At 44.6% G+C, this 22,809-nt stretch overlaps 1 protein-coding gene across 3 annotated transcripts in view; it reads right to left on the bottom strand.

The window, feature by feature from the left end:
- HIVEP3 (HIVEP zinc finger 3) overlaps nt 1-22,809 on the bottom strand; it is a 459,420-nt gene that overhangs the window by 398,275 nt on the left and 38,336 nt on the right. The gene's annotated exons all lie outside the window — the stretch shown is intronic.

The following is a 22,809-nucleotide window of genomic DNA, read 5'->3' as shown; positions in this document are numbered from 1 at the left end:
ATACAATACTCCCTGGGTCGGGATCTCTGTAAAACAACAGCAAGAGTAAGGACACTCTGCCAATGAATCCATTCTGGGAGTTTCCATAACTACAGCCACTCCGGGTCAGCCATGCTAATGGACCAGCGGTACAAATTTATGCCAAATATCAACTGTCTTGTTTCCATACAAGTGTGCTTTCTGCTTCGAGAGGGCCAAGGCTATCTTATCTCTCCCCCCAGAATACAGAGGCAATTGCTTTGGCAACGTGGAGAGACACGAACAACCCCAAAGTATTTCCGCCAATGGAAGCAGAAAGAGGTGTGGGCCCAAACATTATGTATGGAGTTTGAATTCATTTTCGGGTTTTGTTGACTATAGGAATATATAATATGTAGGTTTTGAACAGCACTGGAAAAAATCATGGAAGTGACGACATGAACCATGAAGAAGAGGGAACTGAAGCTGCTTCTGCTTTGGGGTCTTATTCACAGACATAAATTTTCCCAACTCCTTTCTCCACGCTGCAGGCTGATGAGGAGTGAATCACTTGGGTGGCCTAAGCAGTCTTACAAGCGGTGGAGAAGGCACCTAAAACTTTCTTCTAGTCAAAACTGTATGTTTAATTTTATAAAAGAAACACACACACGTACAACTTAAAAGGAAAATTCATATACGAAATTAATGATATTAGCGTAAAAGAATTCAATGATTTATTTTTCATCTTTACTCAACAAAACGAGAATTATTTATGTTTTTTACCATACTTGCTAAAAATCTACCTCCCACTAATCTGTAAGCCACTATAAACAAAAGTTCAAAGAACCACCCTGTGCCCGAAGAAGACTTAGTTTTGCCAGAATAATCTTTATGCAAATGAGTAGAAGTACATTTTGTCAAATAAAGTGGAATACAATCTAAAATTGTGACTATGTTAGTCCTGACCCAGTCCCCAAACACTGCTAAATACGTAGGTATGAGTTTCTCATCACGAGTTGTCAATAAATAGAAACAAATTCAGCCTTAGTCAGAGACAGCCGAACAGAGTGTGGGCTCTGGGACCAAGCCACTTAGGGTCAGGTCCTGGCTCCCACATATAGAGCTTAGGCAAGTGAATTAACTTCTCGAGCTAACTGCGTCCTTGATGTCCCACTCAACGCAAAGGCATCTGGGAGAGCTCCATCATCCAAGGACAAATTGGGCAGAGGAGAGCAAAAGTTCAAAATGCAATGATCCCTATTGTCCAGGTTGGACACAAAAAGAAAACTTAGAACTCCAGTGGAGGAGGATGACTTCAGAAGGGTTTGTTCATGGTCCAGATCTATTCTTAGCTAAGGAATAAGATGAATACCTAAAAGGTTATAATGCAATGCAAAAGCCTCCCAGATTTTGCCAGCTGAGTGTGAATCACTCCCTGAGTCAGGACAGGACAACACGCCGGCTCCTGTCCTTGAACGGTACGTTACCTGAGTCAGAGCCTATTTTGAAAAGCTAAAACTGATCTACATCTGGCATTTCAAGGGCAAGCCAATTCACCCACATGCAATCAACCACAGGTGGATTTTTCTTCTATTCATAGATATCCTAGAAATAGGTCTGCAAACACAGAGGAGGCAACACGGTGCCACGGGAATGGCAGGTACAAACTCCGCAACCACCACTTACTAGCTCTGAGCCCTTGAAAAAAATGTTAACCCCTGTGAACTTAACATCTCTCGTCTGGAGAATGGGTGGCATAGAAGGCTGCCGGCTTCGAGGGGGGCCCAGAGCAAGAATGCAGCTGGTTCATAAATGGAGCAGCCTAAATGGCAGGATGGAGGCCCCATAAGCTCTCGCAATCCACAGCTTCTCCAGCCTCTGCACCTGCTGGGCATTCAAGCTGCCGGCTGCAAAGGCCACTACTGAGCCCCTGCTACGATACATCCTTAGAGGAGACCGGCGAGCTAGCTGGCCATGAGTTGATTCCCTTCCACCCTATAAAGGGCAGTGTTTCATCTCGATTAGGACTGACAAATATTTGGGGTGTAGATCTGTCTGTCTTGCCTGTGGGCCTCGGCCACCAGGACTCACAAAGTCTTCGCTTGGCTGCTACTGCTGAAATTCCAATCAATTCACTTTGGACTAAGAAATCCATTTTGCAGCAAAGAAGGTGCACATGGGCAAGGACCGTGCAATCCACCGGTCCTACGACTTAGCAGACCACTCAGAAGCTGCTGGCTTTGCCTTCAGACCAGGGCGTGATCCTGGAGACCCAGGATCGAGTCCCACATCGGGCTCCCTGCATGGAGCCTGCTTCTCCCTCTGCCTGTGTCTCTGCCTCTCCCCTCCCCACCCCCGTGTCTCTCACGAATAAATAAATAAATAAATCTAAAAAAAAAAAAAAGGATGAAGAAGCTGCTGGCTTGACAAAACATTGGAAGGACCTTTTGAAAGCACAGCTAGGGAGTGCGTATGGACAGAACACCTCGCACAGGTGCAGTGCAGTCCTCTGAGTAGCAGCATAGACTCCTGATGTAAAATCAAGAGCTTTATATGAGGCTCATTTCCAATAAATAGAATACATAGGTCTGGGAACAAGCGGGCAGGGGGCCTGGGAGTGGCCTCACTCACTATTAATCCCAGTGTCACTGGAGAAATTTGTGTTTCTTACACTTGATACCTTAGGCTCTGTAGGTCTAGAGATGCTTCCAACTTAGGGCATAGATTTTGTTAAAATTAAAGATGTAGCTGCTGCCTGCCTAGTTACTGTAAGTTCCTCATCCTCATAGCAAGCAAAGAAGTAGAGCTAGTCTTCTGGGCAGGTGGGTTTGACCATGACCATCATGGGGAAGTGGGGGTCCTGCCATATAACAGGCAGGAAAGAATACAGATGACATGTCACTGATTTGACAGGTGATCCTCTGGGGTGTGTCTTGGTATTTCAGTGCCCAGTTTTAACTGTAAACTGGCAAATGCAACAACCACAGCCTGGTAAGGACGTGGTAACCGGGGACGCAGACCCCTCAGGGATGCAAGTCTGACTCAGTCCTAACAGAAGTGAGAGCCAAGGAAGGAGATTCTAGAAACAGCAGCCAACAAGGGACATGATGTGTAGCAGTTATGGCCTCGGAACCAGCTGTAACAGTGGGACTGTAGTTTGTCCCATTAACACTGAAATCCTGACCAAGAAGAATCCTAAAGAAGTTGTGGGAGGATGGAGGAAGTTTAAAGCAAGAAATAAGTGGATCTGAGAAGTACAGGGGATGAACTGCAGCAGATGTTATTGGCATTCCACTCAGGTCCCCATTTACCGGGCAGGTGTACCCATCCTCCTCTTAACTGCTGCAGGTGTTGGCTGCTGTGGCTCACACCTGCACTCCTCTCTGGAGGATTCTTCTTAGCCTCCTAAGAGAGCAGTCTAATCTAGAGATGTGTCTCCACCTCCCCCCAGGGGTACCTGTAACCTGCTAATGCAGGGGGATAAAAGGTCAACCCCCTTGCCTCCAGGCAGGAAAACCTTTGTGGTACAATCCCCCCTGTCCAGTTCCTTATGGGATTAAGTGGTCTTAATCTGCTCAGGCTGCTATAACAAAACATCATAGACCACACAGCCTATAAACAACAGAAGTTTATTGCTCCCAGTTCTGAAGTTTGAGAGCAGGGTGCCAGCATGGTTGAGTTCTGATGAGAGCTGTCTTCTGAGTCACAGAGGGCTGTCTTCTTGGACCCTTGCATGGTGGGTTTGCATGGTGAGGACGACTGCAGATCTCTCCGGGCCTCTTTTATAAGGCCATTCTCATTCATGAGGGCTACACCCTGATGATTTAATTACCTCCCAAAGGCCTCACCTAATAGAATCACATTAAGGGTTAGAATTTCAACGTACGATTTTTGAAGGGGAAACAAACATTCATTGGGTAACACTGGCTGAAGCCAGACTTCCAAGACCACACCTTTACCTAGTTTCTCCCTGTCCTGTGTTGTTGCTCTTACTCCATTAGGGGTTTTCCATAAAATCAGTTCCTCAATGAATATTTTGCATATACTCACATCCAGGCCATGTTTCTAAATACCCAACTTAATCCACTTACCCAGGATACATTTTTATGCATCCACTGTGTTTACAACCCCATATAATATGCTAAAGGTATGAGAGCTTGAGTTTTTGTTCAGCAAATACCCACTCTCCTCCCCTTCCACTGTGAGCAGAAAATCCTTCCATGCCTCACTGCAACCAACTGTATTTTTCAAAAAGGGCTACCACACTATTTCCCATCCCTCATGCACTTCTCTCGAAGTGACCTTAACACCCCTCTCATAGAGTGTTGGGATCTGTGTCTCTTCCCTTGAAAGTGGCTTTTGCGACTGCTTCAATCAAGAGTGGTGAAGTGATGCTATGTAATTTCCAAAGCTGGTCATAAAAGACAATGTAGCTTCCACTTGGTTCTCTGAAACAACTATACTAGAGTTCTCAACCACCTTGTATGCTGACAACCCTAGAGCCACCATGCTGAGTGAAAGCCCAAACAAGCCCACACAGAGTGACCACTGGAGAAGTGAGAGAACAGTGGGGAGTCCTGGAAACACTGGTCAGCCTCCTGCGATGCCAGCTCCAACACTCACCTGACTGTAACTTCACAAAAGACCTGATGCGCGACTGCCCATCTGAGCCCTTCCTGAGCACCTGACCCAGAGAAACCGTGAGAGACCATAAAATAATTGTTATTGTTTTAAGCCACTAAGTTTCAGGAAAACTTTTGCCATGGCAATGGTAACCAGGACATCTACTGTGATGTTGAGCTTTGCCAATGGAATTTGTATTCTGTACGTTTGCCATCATCATGAGAAGAGCATGTCTTAGGTATAAGCACACCACTCATGCAGGAAAAGTAAAAGACGTGTGTAGCAAGAAAACCTGCGGCCAGCCCAGATCAGCAAACCTTCGTCAAACTGACTTTCAAGATGAATGAATGAGAAATAAATGCTTATAGCTGCATGTCACCAAGATTTTGTGGGATTTTTGTTGTTGTTGTTGTTGTTGTTATGTAGCATTATGGCAATAACTGACCCAAGAGGAAAGATGAAAGCATTCCCTGTGCCCAAAGATAGGATATTTCATAATTTGTAATTAAGGAGGCTTTATGATTATTATCAATAAAAATAATGAAAACAGCAGCATTATCCAATAACATCTTTATCCTGAAATTTTAATATTCTTCTCTCTTCTTTCTTAAGCCCAATTAGTGATACTGTTCCTTTTTCTGAGGCCCTAAAGACATATGACAAATGACCTCATGGGCTTTAATTAATCAGCCTCTACAGAACGAAATGCTGTCACGTGCCTTGCATGACTCAAAAAGAAGACAATGGATAGATAGAAAATCTTCCCAGCAATTCTCAGCTAGAATGAGAAGCACCAGAAGCCAAGAATTAGTTTATAAGTCCCTTGAGATAAGAGATCAAGAATCTTATCAAAAAGGGAATGGGTAGTAATCCATCCAAACAGTGTATTAGGGTTATAAGTAAAAAGGCATCAAGAGATCCATTTAAGCCAAGAATATAGAAAATAAACTTTAATCCAAAAGAATAAAAACAATAGATATTTACCCACAGACACTCAGGACCACAGTGAGAAGCCATGAAAAAGACAGAGGAGCCAAGGCCCAGTTCTCCAGATCCAATCAAACTTCAAGGCCAGGCCTTATTGAGGGTTGCTCTTGGCCAAAAGGGCTGGGCTTTCCTGGGTCCAACGATACAAAAGAATGTTTGAAAATAACTGACAGTATATGAGGAATAATTATTACCTAGTGCCTTTTTAAATTTGATTGGGAAAGGAAATTTCATACCAAACTACTCAATGAATCATCTTTTGATTTTAATGTTAATCTCACAAAACACTTGTCATTTGTGAAAACTGTCCTTACTAAGTACCCCCTGGGGCTTCACTAGACACTGAGTATATGAAAGTTATGCATCTTTCTCTGGGCCATAAGGTATTCCAGTATCCCATGGATACTGGAATTCTTATTCAACTTTGAATGGCATTAGGGAGACTGATGAGTCTATATTCAAACTTATTTCATCACACTAACCAGACTGGCAAAGGTATTAAGAATATCAAAACATCTTAGACAACATTAAAAATCTTCTAAGAGAGGGGCACCTGGGTGGCTCAATGGTTGAGCATCTTCCCTTGGCTCCGGTAGTGATCCCGGAGTCCTCCTCTGTAGGGAACCTGCTTCTCCCTCTGCCTAGGTCTCTGCCTCTCTCTGTGTGTCTCTCATAAATAAATAAAATCTTTTTTTTTTTTAAGTCTACTCAGAGAAAGATGAACTTGAGTTCAGTCTAACTCAAGTATTTTATTACTACCACCCTAGACACTGAAGCACACAAAACCCATTGTTGCAGGGTTTCTCAACAACAGCACAGTTGACATGTTGAGTCAGACAGCTCTTCATTGTGGGCACCTGTCCTGAGCACAGCAAGATGTTTATTTAGCAGCATTCCTGGCATGTACCATCAAGATGCCAGGAAAATCCTGCCACCACCACCTCAGTTGTCATAACCAAAAACATCTCCAAACATTGCCAAATGTTCCCTGGGTGGCAAAATCACTCTTAGTTGACAACCATGCACTATCGCAGTCTAGTCTTAAAGGGCCAGCTCCTGAAGGATGAAAGAGAAACAAAGTCTTTGAGAAACAAAAGTCAATGTGACAAGGTTATATTATATCAAGGGTTCTCATATTTTCCTTCTATCTGGTAGATTCAAGTTCATAAGCATGGCACTGCCATAGACATATTCAGATTCTGACATAATATGACTATAGGTTAAATGCAAAACTCCACCAGTTTATTCTGACCCAAGAAAGAATACTGAAGTGCACATGACTGAAAATTATGGATTATTGTTATGGACTGAATGGTGGTCTCCTCTCCCCACCTAAAAAGAAAGATATGGTGAAGGCCTAACCTCTGGTACCTCATAATGTGACCTTATTTGGAAATAAAGTCTTTGGGAATTTCATCAAATTGAGATAAGATCATCAAGGTGGAGACTAATCCAATATGGCTGACATCTTTATAAAAAGAAGACATTGGGGGCACCTGGGTAGCTCAACTGGTTAAGTATCCAACTCTTTATTTCAGGTCAGGTCATAATCTCATGGTCCTGAGATAGAGCCCTATGTCAGGTTCCACAGTGGGCATGGAACCTCTTAAGATTCTCTCTCTCCCTCTCACTCTGCCCCTCCCCTCCCCCCACTTGCATATTCTTTTGCTCTCTCTCACTCCTAAAAATTTTTTTTAAAAAGGAGACATTTGGACATAGAGACATGCACCAAGGGAGGGCTGTGGAAAGAGTGGAATGGTGCTACCACAAGCCAAGTTAACATCTGGAACTACTAGAGGCTGAAAAAGGTAAGGAAGTGTCCTCTTCTACAGACTTTAGAGGGAACATGGCCCTCTGGACTACTTGATTTTGAACTGTTAGCCCCCAGAACTATGAGACAATACATTTCTGTTGTTCTAGGTCACCTGGTTTGTGGTCCTTTACTACAGCAGCCCTAGGCAATTAATAGATTTAAACTAGGAAAACTTACTAAATTTATTTTATTTTTAAAAACTAGTAAGTTCCAGGGCACCTACGTGGCTCAGTCAGTTAAGCATCCGACTCTTGGTTTTGACTCAGGTCATGATCTCAGGGTCGTGAGATTAAGCCCTGCATAAGGCTCTGTGTTGGGCATGGAGATTGCTTAAGATTTTCCCTCTCTCCTCCCTCTGCCTCTACCCTACTTCCCCAGTCAAGCTCGCTCTCTCTCTCTCGCTCTCTCTCTCCCTCCCTCCCTCCCTCTCTCTCAAAAAAAAAAAAAAAAAGACACCAACAAACTACCGAGTTCCATACAAAAATCTGCATACAGATGTTTATAGCTTTATTCATAACTGCCAAAACTTATGGAAGTCATCAAAATGTCCTTCAGTAAGTAAATGGATAAACTGTGGGACATCCAGACAACAGAATGCAATCAAATATTAAAAAGAAATGAAATAAAGGTTGCGGACGGGGAGGTGGGTGGGAGGATAGGGTAACTGGGTGACAGGCACTAAGGAGGGCACTTGATAGGATGAGCACTGGGTGTTCTACTATACGTTGGCAAGTTGAATTTAAATAAAAAAATAAAAGGAAATAAATAAGAAATGAAATAAAAAGAAACGTTACAAAAAGACATAGAAGAACATTAAATGCATATTACTCGGTGAAAGAAGCCAATCTATAAAGGCCATACACTGTATGATTCCAACATTCTGGAAAAGGCAAAACTATGGAGACATTAAGAAGATCAGTGGTCACCTGGAGCGGAGAGAGGGGAGATGAACAGGTGGGGCACACAGGATTTTCAGGGCAGTGAAAATACTCTGTATGATACGATAATGATGAGTAGGTCATTGTACATTTGTCCAAACCCACAGAACTACAACACCGAGTGTGAGCCCTAAGGTAAACTACTATAGTTTGGGTGATTAAAATGTGTCAGTGTTGGTTCATCCTTGGTCACAAATGTACCACTCTGGTGAGGGATACTGATAATGGGGACAGGGATATATGAGAAATCTCCATACCTTCCTCTCAATTTTGTTGTAAACCTAAAAGTGCTCTTTAAAAAAAAAAAATAGTAATCTGAAAACACCCACATTCTACTAACTTGTAGTAAATTACCTATAATGTGATCACAACTGATCCAAGGCACCAATGAGTCACAACACAACAGTGAAAACTGCCACAGCACAGGATATTCCGCTTTGGATCTCTGAAAAATTAGAGGTAGAACTTATAAAAGTCATTCATTTGGACCACATTAATTTGGAATCAATAAAAATGTATATAAAGGTAGTCCAACTACAAATGGCTCATCACTTCCCACAGGGCAAAATCCAAAACCCTTAAGCAGAGCACAGAAGCCCTTTACAACCTGGTCACAGCCCTTCTCCCAGGCTCATCTTTGCCAAATCCTATCACACCTGTCCTGTTCCATGTGGAGCTGATCCAAGGCCTCCCAGGGATACGGAGAAAATAATCATGTTTGAGGCTTCACCAGGGTAAAGAGACAAAGATCAACAAACTGGCAAACCTGCACCTATTCAAGGCACCCCAGGACACCACAGCACCCTACTCCATTCGGAAGTTCTGCTTTAATTCACTACGATCCTTCCTGCCTTTGTTTTCACACCACAAAGCCCTGCCTCTCCAGTTCACCACTCCTCCACCTCCCAAGCTGTTATTTATCCTTCAAAACCCAGCTCACTCACCATGTCATCTGTGATTTCGTTCCCATCTCTCCTCTGCTATACTCGCGCTGCACTCAGTACAGCCCTGTGTCGTGGCCCTTGCCATCATGCTGGATTGCCATTGCAGCAGCTCCACCCACAATGCGATCTTCCGGCGGGGCTGGGGGGCCGGAGGGGGGGTCCAGGGACTACTAGCAACAAAATAAGTCTACACTGATTCAACAGATATTTATCGGCCTCCTATTAGAGATAAAGCACTGGACCAGTTGTAAGGATCCAAGGGTGACCAAGGACAAGGGAGGGTCTTTGGCCTCCTGGAGCTCACAGGCCAGTGGGATTAATGGACATTCAACCACCACTCACACAATTCATTATTTAATTACAATGGTAGGGCATGTCTCAAAAGAAAAGTACAGGCATCAATGAATGCATATAATAAGTGGATCTGATCTATTTTGAGAGTCAGGGAAAACTGCCTTCAAGGGATGACACATAACAGATAAGCCCTGAGATATACATAGGAATCAACTAAGTGAAGGGTTAAATGTGTGGGAAAGGAGCATTCCATGTTCCAAACCAAGCATTCTGGTCTGAGATCACATCCATAGGATCTGTCATCCAGGGAGACCCTAAGTAAATGTTTATTGAATTAAATTGTTTTTAAGTTCTGAGTACCTTAACCACTTTGTTCCTAAATGAATTCCTCCAAATAATAATTTAAAAATCCTTTTCAATAATTCAAATATATTTATTGAAACATAATTATATGCAAGTATCTAAGCACTCAAGACAAAAAGACAAACAAGACTTTCCCAGGTGAAGGAGACAGAAGAAAGTGTTGTGTTGTTTTTTTTTTTAAAGATTTTATTCATTTATTCATGAGAGACACACAGAGAGAGGCAGAGACAGAGGCAGAGGGAGAAGCAGGCTCCATGTAGGGAGCCCAATGTGGGACTCAATCCCGAGACTCCAGGATCAGGCCCTGGGACGAAGGCGGCGCTAAACCGCTAGGCCACCCAGGGATCCCCCAGAAGAAAGTGTTATAAGCAAAGTAGAGACCCCAGGAAAATCATGGAGGCTAGAGAGCCCACAGTGTGGTCTGGAAAGAATGTGGAACTTAGTTCAAAAGAAGCAAGAGGCCTTAGTAAGGGATAAAGAGATTGAGGTATTTGTTATCAATTGCTGAATAAGAAATTATCCCCAAAGCTGAGAGGTTACAACAACACACATTTATTATGTCACAGGCTCTGTGGGTCAGGAATCTAGGCAAGGCTTATTAGCTGAGTCTTCTTCACTAGTTTCAGGGTCTCTCACAGACTGCAATCAAGGTATCTCCTGGGGTCATAGTCATCTCAAGGCTCAACTGAGACAGGAATTGCTTCCAAGATCATCCGCTGGTTTTCAGCACTCATAGGATTCATTTCCTCATGGACTGTTGGACTGAAAGACTCAGTTCCCTGCTGACTGTTGGCTAGAGGCCATACTCAGTTCCTTGCCATGTGGGCCTCTGTAGTATGGCAGCTGGTTTCCTCAAAGGCCATGAGAGAGAGAGAGAAGAGAGAAGAGAGAGAGAGATTGCAGACAAAACAGAAGCCATAGTCTTTTGTAACCTAATAATGGAAGGGATATCCCATCACTTTTGCCCTATTCCATTCATTGGAAACGAGTCATTAGGTCCAGCCCACGCATAAGGAATAAGAGGGAGTGAAGGTCATTGGGGGTCATCTTAGAAGTATGTCGAACACAGTGCCATACCGTGTAGGGTCTTGAATGCAGTGAAGGGAACTTGTATTTTACCAGGTCGTAGGATGTCAGTGAAAGTTTAGGGGCACAGAAGTGACATGACCAGAGATTCTCCACAGGAAGATCATTTTCATAGATTACACAATGCTGTGGATGATGGATTGGAAGCAGAGAGTGTGACTGGAGTTGGGGAAACCAACTAGGAGGCCAACACTCTAGATAGTGAAGGCCTAAAGCACTACCTACCTTTAACATACATCATGTTATAAATACAAAAACCTCGTGAGCTAATCAAGTCACCTACTGTCAACTGTCCCCATTTCATAGGTAAGGAAATTAAGGGTTTGAGGTTAAACAACCTGTTAACCAATATTGAAAAGAAGGCCAGAATGCAAAGGAAGAGTCTGTTAATGCTTGGCAACTGTCAGGCTGTGGGGCAGGGTTGGGGTGCAGAGGGAGAAGAAAAAGAAGGACTTGTCAAAGCTTCAACTTTTCCAACAAGGATAAATAGGAAGAATGTGGTTCACCAAAATCAAAAGGCAGGAAGCAGCATCGGTATGGACACAGGACGAAGGATAATGGAACTTGGGAGTCTGTAGCACTGAGGAAACAACCAGGTTGACAAAGGTGCATCCCTTGGAAATGCCAATCCGGAGTTGGGGTGAGGGGAATGTCCACATGGGAATGTCAATTGAAGCCATGAGAGTGCACGGAATTTCTAGAAAAGAGAGAAGGAAGAGAGGGCAAGGGACAAAGTCATGGGACTTCCTACTTCTAGAGAAGTAAGAGTAGGAAGGACAGGAGGCAAAAGTGGGGAGATTAAGAAGAGAATCAAGAAGCCCCAGTTTCAGGAAACCCTGAAAAAGAAGACTCCAAGGGAAAAGTGGGCCACCAGAACGAAATGCAGTTGTGAGCCTGGAAGACAGTGACAGAGGAGGTCACTGAGAAAATCATCCATGCCACCTGAAGGAACCTCCACAGAAGAGGGTGGAAACTAGATCACGGCTCAGGAATGAAGGCATGTGAGGTGTGGACAGACCAAAAATGAGTGTCTTCAGGGAAATGGGCAGCAAAGGCAAGAGTGGCCTAGGGTAGCCACTGGAGAAGGGGACAGAGGACAGCCCTGAGCAAGGCTACAGCAGGGGATGAGGTTGGGGATGGGGCACTGGAAGAAAGTCCAAGTACAAGAGAAAAGAAAGGACGATGCCCATTTGTAGTGTGAGATTCCCACGGGCTCAGGCAAACATAAACATACTGACAGGATTTCAGACTAGAAGGAACAGAAACCATTGGGATTTCCTATTCCCGACTCCTCAGTTACTGCCACCTGCTCCTCTAAGCCCATCTCATGACCAATGGCTCCACTTCATCCCTCCCCTTCCCTTCCTAAACCTCCTCTAGGCCAGTTTGCACACTCGGTTTCAGGGTGCTGTCACACCTGAGCCCACCCCACCCCACCTCACCCCTACACGTACTGTACCCTCTGGCCATTCTGAACCTTGTTCTTTCCTCAAAGATATGATGCTCTCCCCTCTGGCCCTTGGGGTGTCCTGTATGCTGTGTTCTCTGCTTGGAATACTCTTCTCACACCCCGTCTTAACATGACCAACTCCTTATTCTTCAGATTTCAGCCGAGACGTGATTTCCTCCAGGATGCCCTCGTGGCACCCATGTAATCCCATAGGACCATAAACTCTGTACTGTAATCACCTCCTTTCTCGTTGCCCTTCTACAGGATTGGCAGTCCTTCGAGAGCAGAGGCCATGCCTGTGTTATTTACCATGGCCTCAGTATTAGACACTTGGTATCACTACCCTAAAAGGAAGCCCTAGGACATCTGTCATTATCTCCACACAGCCTGCCAAACAGGATTGAGGCCCACCTTCCCACCACTGCTGATGGCTCTCGGCTGACTCCACTTCTAGGCACTGCTCTGGACTGCAAGGGCTGCCTCCACCACATTCCCGGGGGCAGTCCTGGTGCCCACTGACTAGTAGATACAGGGGGATAAAGGCCCGTCCCCTTATCTCTACTCTGAGAGGCCATCCTGGTCCCCGAGCTTCCCGTGAGATCAGCCACAGCCTCAGTTGGGACTCCATCCCAGCTCAGATTCCCCCTCCACCCAGTCCTGCCTCCCTCATTCTCCCACTGCGGTGGCTCCAGAGAACATTTCTTTTTTTTTTTTTTAAAAAAGATAATATTTATTTATTCATGAGTGACACACAGAGAGAGACAGAGACACAAGTAGAGGGAGAAGCAGGCTCCCTGTAAGGAGCCCAATGTGGGACTCGATCCCAGGACCCCGGGATCACAACCTGAGCCAAAGGCAGATGCTCAACCGCTGAGCCACCCAGGCATCCCCCAGAAAACATTCCTAAATATGCCTCATGCCTGTGAATCTCCCTGAGACAAGTGGATAAACAGAAATGAATTTTGGCCGAACCACTCCCCAACACAAGTCTGCTATAGTATTTCTAGGCCTCTCCGGTGGCACAGGTAGACACCGACTGAATGAATCAATGTGGTTGTTTGGTCCTTGAATTCTTCTGGTGACTCTCCCCACACCTCTGGTGAGTGATTCCCATGACTATATTTCTTTGGAAGTGAGAAAAATCGATTTAAAGAATTTTCATCATTTTTCCAGCTGGTCCGTTACAACACGTCCATCCGAGCCAGCGTAAGTGAACGCCGCGGCTAGCTACTGCTAGAAGGGAAAGCGGATTGCCAGGGCTTGTTTTCCCACAATGTGTCTTTAGACCAAGTGAGTCCAAACTGGAGGCCGAGAGTCCCCAAGCAGCGAGCACGCAGACCAGGACCTGCTGCCAACACAGACGCTCTGTGATGCCAAATGTCCAGTGAGAATCATGCTTCGGCAAGAACTGACCCGTTGGAAGTGGATGAACCCACAAGGCCGTGTTCGGAGAGGAAGGGGCCCTACTGCGGGCTTCCAAAGTGGCGAAGGGTTCAGAGACCATCAGAAGCCCAGGCGGACCTGGCCAGCCCTCACCGGAGGGTGACCTGTCCTCCTGCTGGAATCAGCAGGTGCCACCCTCGGAATTCCAGGTCGAGAGCAGTGAATTCAGCCACCTGGTTGATTCTCTCTTTGAGGTCAGCCATGCTCACCTCTGTATCAATAATGCTCTCACCTCTACCCCTGTGATCGCAGCTATGACCCATGGAGAGAAATGGAAAAGGAAGGGGAAGGTCATGTTTTGTGTGTGTCCAGACCAAGTGGTGACTGAAAGCGCACCTTCCATCTGAGGATCTCTGAACGTTTACAGCGTAATTCATTCATGCCCACCACTCCCCTCTAAGGCATGACAGTTCACCCTCCCCAGATGGAGAAACCTAAGGCCCAAGAAGGCAAGTCACTGGCTTCAGTGAAGCCAAGGGATACCAGGAACCCAACTGGGCAATCCCACCTCAGCCTGCCTGGCAGGGCCTGCCGGTTCCAGAATGCTACCCCCAAACCAGGCAGCCAAGGGCCCGCTAAACCTCTGGTTTGTTCTCATTCTCATTCTAAGAATTCTCACCTGTGCATGTTACTACCCCTTTCCTTGCATCCTCCCACAAGTGTCATTTCCACCTCTTGCTCTCTTGCAGGTAAGCAAGGTCATCAAAATGTACGGGGAAAGTATTTGTTTACAAGCATTTCTTAGAAACTCCAATTCAGACTGTATCTTAAGTTATTTCTCACGGTAATGCAAAACTACTGGTAGGGACAGAGGCTTACTTAAGATGTAATTAGTAAAATTAAGATGAGATTATGCCGGCAGAGGGTGGGCCCCAGAGCCCGTATGACTGGTGTCCCTACAAAAGGGGGAAATCTGAACACAGATGGTCGCACAGGGACAAGGCCACGTGAAGACAGGAGCTTGTTGGCACAGCCAAGGAACTGCCGGAAGTAGGAGGGAGGCCTAGTGCCTTCAGAGGAAGCACTGACCCTACAAACTCCTCGATTTTGGACTTCTGACCCCAGAACCGAGAGACAAGGTCTTGTCGTTGTCGTTCTAAGCTGAGCCACCCACATTGTGGCGCTTTGTTACAGCAGCCCTAGCAAACGAATAGCGCCCAAGTTCATGGCTTCCGAACCCTTATTGCTCACAGCCCATCTGCTCACAACCACAGGGGAGGGATAGGGGAGCTGAGCAGTGGGAAGGAGATGGGCATAGGGTGTGTTAAACTAGGCAGCGTGAGGAGGGAGAGGGGAGAGGGAGAGAGCACGAAAATGAGACAGGGAGCTCAGGGCAGGACCAGGCAGGGACCGAGTGAGAAGGAGCCCCTCCCAGGGGACTCCACAAGGCAGAGGCTACAGCTGGGTCTTCCCAGCTTTGTGTGAGCTGCCACCTGCTGTGACTCCCCGCCAAGCCACCATCGCTTCGGCTGCCTTCCTGCCTTCCTCTCTCAGCCTCAGGTGGTCCCTGCCTGCCAGCAGGGGGAGGAAGCAGGCGCAGGCCAGGCGGTGAGCACAGCTCTCCTGCAGCTCCCAGGCTGAGCAGGAACAGAGGAGTCAGACCAGGCAGTTCAGGAAACCAAGTGATACCCAACCCACTCATCATACCATGTGCAAATAAAAGACAGGTCTCTGGGGTCATGTATTTGTTAAGAACCTACAATGTCCAGAGACTGCATCGTGGGGGGGACCAGATGCTGTCAGTCTCAAAGCATAAGGGACAAATTCCATAATTCCTCCCACCAGTGAGGGAAAACAGCGGGACGCCCTGCTGTGCCTGTCCCATTGTCTGCTTCCTCCAGCAATCCGGCTTTCCTGACCCCATTCTGGGCCGGACATCTCACGCGGATGCTTTAGCTCTAGAGTCAAATTTTAGAAGCATGGGAAGATTTGGGGTTATGAGCAACATGTAACTGATGAATAATCGCACGCAGTAGCACACCAGGGACTCAAGAAGAAAAAAAAAAACAAACCTCATTGTACCATCAGTAGGAATGGCTCTGTAGTAAAGGAGATGAACAGCTCCTTCTCAACACTGTGTCTGATGCATTTCTCCTAAGAAGACCTACACGTGGCCAACAAGCACATGAAAAACGCTCCACATCACTCGCCTTCAGGAAAATACAAATCAAAACCACCATGAGATACCACCTCACACCAGTGAGAATGGGGAAAATTAACAAGGCAGGAAACCACAAATGTTGGAGAGGATGTGGAGAAAGGGGAACCCTCCTGCACTGTTGGTGGGAATGTGAACTGGTGCAGCCACTCTGGAAAACTGTGTGGAGGTTCCTCAAGGACTTAAAAATAGACCTGCCCTATGGCCCAGCAGTTGCACTGCTGGGGATTTACCCCAAAGATACGGATGCAGTGACACAAAAGGGCACCTGCACCCCAATGTTCACAGCAGCAATGTCCACAATAGCCAAGCTGTGGAAGGAGCCAAGATGTCCTTCGACAGATGATGGATAAAGAAGATGTGGTCTCTGTATACAATGGGATATGGCTCAGCCATCAGAAGAGATGAATACCCACCATTTGCTTCGATGTGGATGGAACTGGAGGTATTATGCTAAGTGAAATAAGTTAATCAGAGAAGGACAATCATCATATGGTTTTGCTCACATGTAGAATATAAGAAAAAGTAAAAGGGATTATAAGGGAAAGGAGAGGAACTGAGTGGGAAAAATTAGAGAGGGAGACAAACCATAAGACTCCTGACTCTGGGAAACAGACAAAAGGTTGTGGAAGGGGAGGCGGGCAGGGGGGTTTGGGTGACTGGGTGGCAGGCACTGAGGAGGGCACTTGATGGGATGAGCACTGGGTGTTATACTATATGTTGGCAAATTGAACTTAAATTTTTAAAAATTTTAATTAAAAAAAAAACTGGTGATATTTTAATTCCATTTTTTTTCCCCATTACGACTCATGCTATGTCTTAACTCAGCCTTTCAGTAAGGCACAAAGGAGTCTATTAGATGGGGTGTTCTCAACCTTTATGGCATCCCAAGCTGAGAAATATGACCCGCCCCACTCCCTGGTCAGCAGCCAGGATACATCCCAGTGGTGTTATGGGCTAAACTGTATTCCCCCAAAACTCATATGCTGATGTCCTAGCCTTAATGTGATTGTATTAGAAGACAGTGCTTTGAAAGAGATACCTAAGGTTAAATGAAGTCACAGGGACTGGGGCCCTAATCCAATAGGAGCGACATCCCTAGAAGAAATGGGTAGGGAATATCAGAAAGGGAGACAGAACATAAAGACTCCTAACTCTGGGAAACGATCTAGGGGTGGTGGAAGGGGAGGAGGGCGGGGGTGGGGGTGAATGGGTGACGGGCACTGAGGGGGGCACTTGACGGGATGAGCACTGGGTGTTATTCTGTATGTTGGCAAATTGAACACCAATAAAAAATAAATTTATTATTAAAAAAAAAAAGATGATGAACAGACACCGAGGATGCATGTGTGCAGAGGGAAGGCCGTGTGAGGACACAGCCAGAAGGTGGCTGACTGCAAGCAGAGCAGATTGGCCTCAGGAGAGTCCAAACTTACTAGCACCTTGCTCTTAGAGGAAGCTTTCAGCTTCCAGAGCTGAAAGAAAATACACTTGTTTATGCCACCCAGTCTGTGATACTTGACTGTGGCAGCCCTAGCAAATGAACAGAAATGCTGTCTCAGCTTTTACGCAGTCAGCAAATATTTATTGAGCACCTACTCTGTGCCAGGCACTCTTCTGGTCACCCAGAATAGAGCAATAAATAAAAATCATGGGGAGGGGAGGCGGGGAGCCCTCACAAAATTTTAGAAGCATGGGACACTGGCCCCTGTGCCCTCCCCAGCAGTTCCTCCCTCCTATGTCTGTGGCTCTCAAAGTGGCACCAGGAACTTGTTAGAAATGCACATTCTGGGATCCCTGGGTGGCGCAGCGGTTTGGCGCCTGCCTTTGGCCCAGGGCGCGATCCTGGAGACCCGGGATCGAATCCCACATCAGGCTCCCGGTGCATGGAGCCTGCTTCTCCCTCTGCCTATGTCTCTGCCTCTCTCTCTCTCTGTATGACTATCATAAATAAATTTTTTAAAAAATTTTAAAAAAAAAGAAATGCACATTCTCAGGCCCCACCCTGACCTCCCAGATCATAAATTCAGGGAGTACATAAATAAATAAAATCTTTCTTCTTTTTTTTTAAATAAAATTTTTCTTTAAAAAAAAGAAAAAGAAAGGGGCACCTGGGTGGCTCAGTGGTTGAGTGTCTGTCTTCGGCTCAAGGCATGATCCCAGGGTCCTGCTCATCACAGGATCCAGATACTAAAGGCCAGACTGCATGCTCTTCTTCAGACCCTCACTGTCTCCTTTTCTCTTCCAATTACTCTCCCTCTCTTTCTTTTTTTCGTTTTTAGGCCCAGTCAGATCTCACCTGGCCTAACCGGGCTCAGCTCACCCTTCTACAGCTTAGCAGTATCTGCATTTTGACAGGCAGACAGACGCTCGACCACTGAACCATCAGGTGCCCCACTTCCCTTCTTTACAGGGAAAAAGTATCTACTATATAGAAAGAAAAAAAAAACTTTTAGGGCAGCCTGGGTGGCTCAGTGGTTTAGCGCCACCTTCAGCCGAGGGTGTGACCCCGGAGTCTGGGATCGAGTCCCACGTCGGGCTCCCTGCCTGGAGCCTGCTTCTCCCTCTGCCTGTGTCTCTGCCTCTCCCTCTCTCTCTCTCTCTCTCTCTCTCTCTCTCTCTCACACACAAATAAATACAATCTTTAAAAAAATAAAGAAAATAAAGAAATGCTTTCTTCTTGAAAACAAGGATCTGAGGGCATGAAAGGATGAGGGGGTAGCAGTATCCTGACCCCGCCTGTGAGTACCCCTATCCGTATGCTGAAGGATATGCTACTTTCAAAGTGGATTTCTTCACGATGGCATTTGATAGGTTTTCCTGGTTTGCTTGCTTTTCATTTAACAACAAACATACGGTATTGAAACTGGTGCCGTACCTGTCATTCAAGCAAAGGGACCAGGAAGGTCAGGATCTACTTGAGCGACAGCCACTTCTAGAGTTTCAGGAATGGACATACAAAAAGGAATTCGAAGCTAACAAGATTCTTCTTACACTTTGCTTTTCTTCTACCTTACAAACAAAACAGCTAACAGCATTGATGGAGCAAAGTCCTCAACCTACTGTGGAGCTCAAAGCCTCTAGAAAACATGAAAGCCACCCTTGCTTATTTTAATAAACAAGCTACAGCCAGGGTAAAAAGCAACATGGTTTTGATAAATCTGACAATTCTCATCCTTTAACAAGAGGAATTTACTTAACACTGCAGGTTTTATCTTGCATGACCTGCCCATCATGAGCCTGGGAAACCATAATTTATGTATCCAGTAAATGCAAAATTGATTAACAGGTCAGTATAAATGTCAATTTGGGGGGTTCAATACATGTAGTTCCACCAGGGTCAGTTCTTGCCCAGTACTATTTAACATTTTCATTAATTACTTGCTCACAGAATAGGTGAGAGAATTAGTAGTGTATCATTAAAGCTGCCAATTTAGAGAAAAAAATAAAGTACAAACAAGTCTTGACAAACTGGAAGACGGAGAGAAACCATTTGGTATTTTCAGGGCTCTGCTTGGTTCAAAACAGGTGCTCAATAAATGCTGGCTGGACCAAATAAATGGCAACAAGACAGAAGCTCAGCATACGCGATTCCCTGAAGAAGGAAAAGGTACCCATCAGCAAGTTTTCACTGATGCCTCCTATGAATTTTAAATGAATCTAAAATTTCTTGTAACAACATAGCCAAAACTCACCTAAAGCAAGATCAACATATCAATAATGCACATGAATCTAATTTGGCTGGCAAGAGCCAATGTTATAGAGGGAACGCACAATAGTTTAAACCATAGTACATGCTTTGCAATTCTTTTCCTTAATTACAGTCAGACAGAGAGAGAGAGTGTTGGCAGATAATTCCCCTCACTCCCTCTCCTGCCCCAGTTGTGAATGAGAAGGTAGGAAAAGTATAGGAGAATAAGCACCAAACAGTAACAGTCTTAGCAGAGAACAGCAACAGCAAACAAAGGTGCAGCTGGTGAAGAAAGACAGTCACACCTAAGCCAGCCCCTGGAGCCACAGGTTCTACACTCGAAAGTGGCTGGCTTACCCCCAAGCAGGACAGGACAGGACACCAAAGCCAGAAGGACTCCTTAGGACAGCAGACCCATCTTCCTCTGAGCAGCCAAGTAGCTCCTACAGGTTTTGTTTAGCTGCATTTTGAAGTAGAAAGAAAAAGAAAAAGAAAGTTTCCTGCTGATGGCTATCCTACTGAAAGCCTCAGTCCATGGCCCACCTTCTAGAAGGACTTAACAAAAGTACAGACTCTCAAAAAAAAAAAAAAAAAAAAAAAAGGACAGACTCTTACGCACAAAGGGGAGGATTCAAGGGTAGCCAGATAAAGAAGTAGAGGAATCAAGAAAAATTCTTTCTAATGCTCTTTTTATCAAATAATAGTCCTAGATGAGAACTGTCCTTGGTTAAACAAAAAAAAAAAAAAAAAAAGAGCAAGCAGACAACAAATAAGGACTCTTCAACAACGAGAAGGAAAAAATGCGCAGAAGAATTCAAACAGTTCTGTTCTCTTTGGGAAACTTAAAAAAAAATATCTATCACCTGTATGGAAAAGAAAAACAAAGAGATTGAAGCTGTCTGATCAAAGTCGATATAACAGAGCCAAGGGAGAAATGAGGAGAAAAGCAACACCAACTCAGAACTTGAAACCGCCTGAGCAAAGTCCAGAAGCAAAATTAACATTCCAGAAAACATAAGCTATGATGGTAAGGAGTCCTGACTTAAGAGGAGAAGGAGAAGTCATCTAGGAGGCCAAAGGGAAGGATAAAGAGAAAGCATGGAGGACAGAGGGCAGAGAAGCTGAACGGGTACATTCACTTCTAACAGAAAGACCTGGTTTTGCTAATGGGTAGCTATTAGGTGGAAAGTCCACTGCAAGCCACAGGACAGAGAGCGCCAGGATAACAGAGACCCTATGCACCTGGCAGAAGGAAAAGGAATCCTCTCTGGAGCAAAGCATGTTCATCTTGGGCCTCAAAGAATTCCCCACAAATTACAAAAAAAAAAAAAAAATACCCATGCACCCTAGGAAACAGCATGAGCAGAAGCAGACAAGATGTGCAGCATTAAAAATATGAAATGCAAATAATACAACAATCACGCTGACTTTGTTGAAAGAAATAAAGTACCACCCTGACAATATTTGCCAGGAATATTTTCAAGAATTTGAAAATGACATCAAAGATTTGAAAAAAAAATCACCAAAAAACCCCCCAGAATTAAAAAAAAAAAAAAAAAAAAAGCATAAGAGATCAGCAGCTATGTTTAACGACAGATTAGATGTTGTTGAAGAGAGAATTAGTGAAAAGGTCCAAAGACATTACCCAAGATATTGCAAAGAGAGACAATACTAGGAAAAAAAATACAAAAGAGAAATTAAGATTCAGAGAAGATGATGTCTAACATACATTTATTCAGCCCCAGAACAAAAAGAGAGAGAATGGGACAGAAGTGATATTTTGTGCCTATGTGTATGTGTGATGATTTCTATTTTTTTTAAGTTTTTAGTTTAATGCCAGTTAGTTAACACAGTGTTATATTAGTTTCGGGTGTACAGTATAGTGATTCAACACTTCCATACAACACCCAGTGCTCATCACAAGTGCACCCCTAACTCCCCATCACTGAGAGCTTTCCAGATGCCAATCGCAGATTCAAAAAGCCCAGTGAAACCCAATCACAAGAGAAAAGAAACCTACCTCCAGACACATTGTGCAGTAAAATTTCATAAAATTAAGACAAGAAAACATCTCGCAAGCAGCCAGGTGGGGGACAGAGGCTACAGATTACCTTCAAAGACTGGCAGCTGTCTTCCCAAAGGCAACAGTGAAAGCCAAAGACAATGGAATATCTTCACTGTAATAAAACAACTGCCTAGAATTATAGTCTCCATGAAAATATCTTTTTTAAATGGGAGCAAAATAAAATCATTTTCAAACAAAAAACAGAGAATTTGCTATCAGGAGATACTCATTAAAAGCGAATCTAAAAGAATGTTCTTTGGGCAAAAGAAAGGTAATCCCAGATGAAAAATCTGAGCTGCAAGAAAGGAAAAGAGCAGAGAAAGTAACCAACAGGTGAACAGAACCAAATTAACATGATTTGTATAAAACAGCAAAAATGCCTTGTGAGTTATTTTTTATATAAAGTAGGAATAAAAGGCATGACAATAATTCATAACCTGGAGGGAGGTAAACAGAGTGAAAGTGTTCTGAGGTCACTGTACCATTAGAAGGAGGGTAAAAATATTTATTAATTTTAGACTTTGATGAATAAACTATGCATGTTGTTATCTTCCAGAGTAACCACGAAAAGAACATAAATAGAATGTATAAATTCAGAACTAGGAAAGGGGAAATGATGGCAGGAGATAAATGCAAACAAGGCAAGAAAGGAAAGAAAACACAGACACCAGCAGAATGAATAACAAGCCCTAATAGGGATGCCTGGGTGGCTCAGCAGTTGAGTGTCTGCCTTCCACCCACGACATGATCCTGGAGTCCCAGGATCAAGTCCCGCATCGGGCTCCTCACAGGGAGCCTGCTCTTCCTTCTGCCTATGTCTCTGTCTCTCTCTGTGTGTCTCTCATGAATAAATCAATAAAATCTTAAAAAAATAAAAAACAAGCCCTAATAGGCAATGTAAACCCAAAGAGCTCAAAAGTTAACATTAAACATGAACTAAATATTCCATCTAAAAGTCTGATCTTTGGACTGAATAGAAAACTCCATCCAGGGCAG

Source organism: Canis lupus, chromosome 13 (assembly GCF_048164855.1).
Source record: "Canis lupus baileyi chromosome 13, mCanLup2.hap1, whole genome shotgun sequence".
Lineage (NCBI taxonomy): Eukaryota > Metazoa > Chordata > Mammalia > Carnivora > Canidae > Canis > Canis lupus.
The sequence above is the reverse complement of the archived record's forward strand: the minus strand, read 5'-3'. Positions and strand labels throughout refer to the sequence as shown.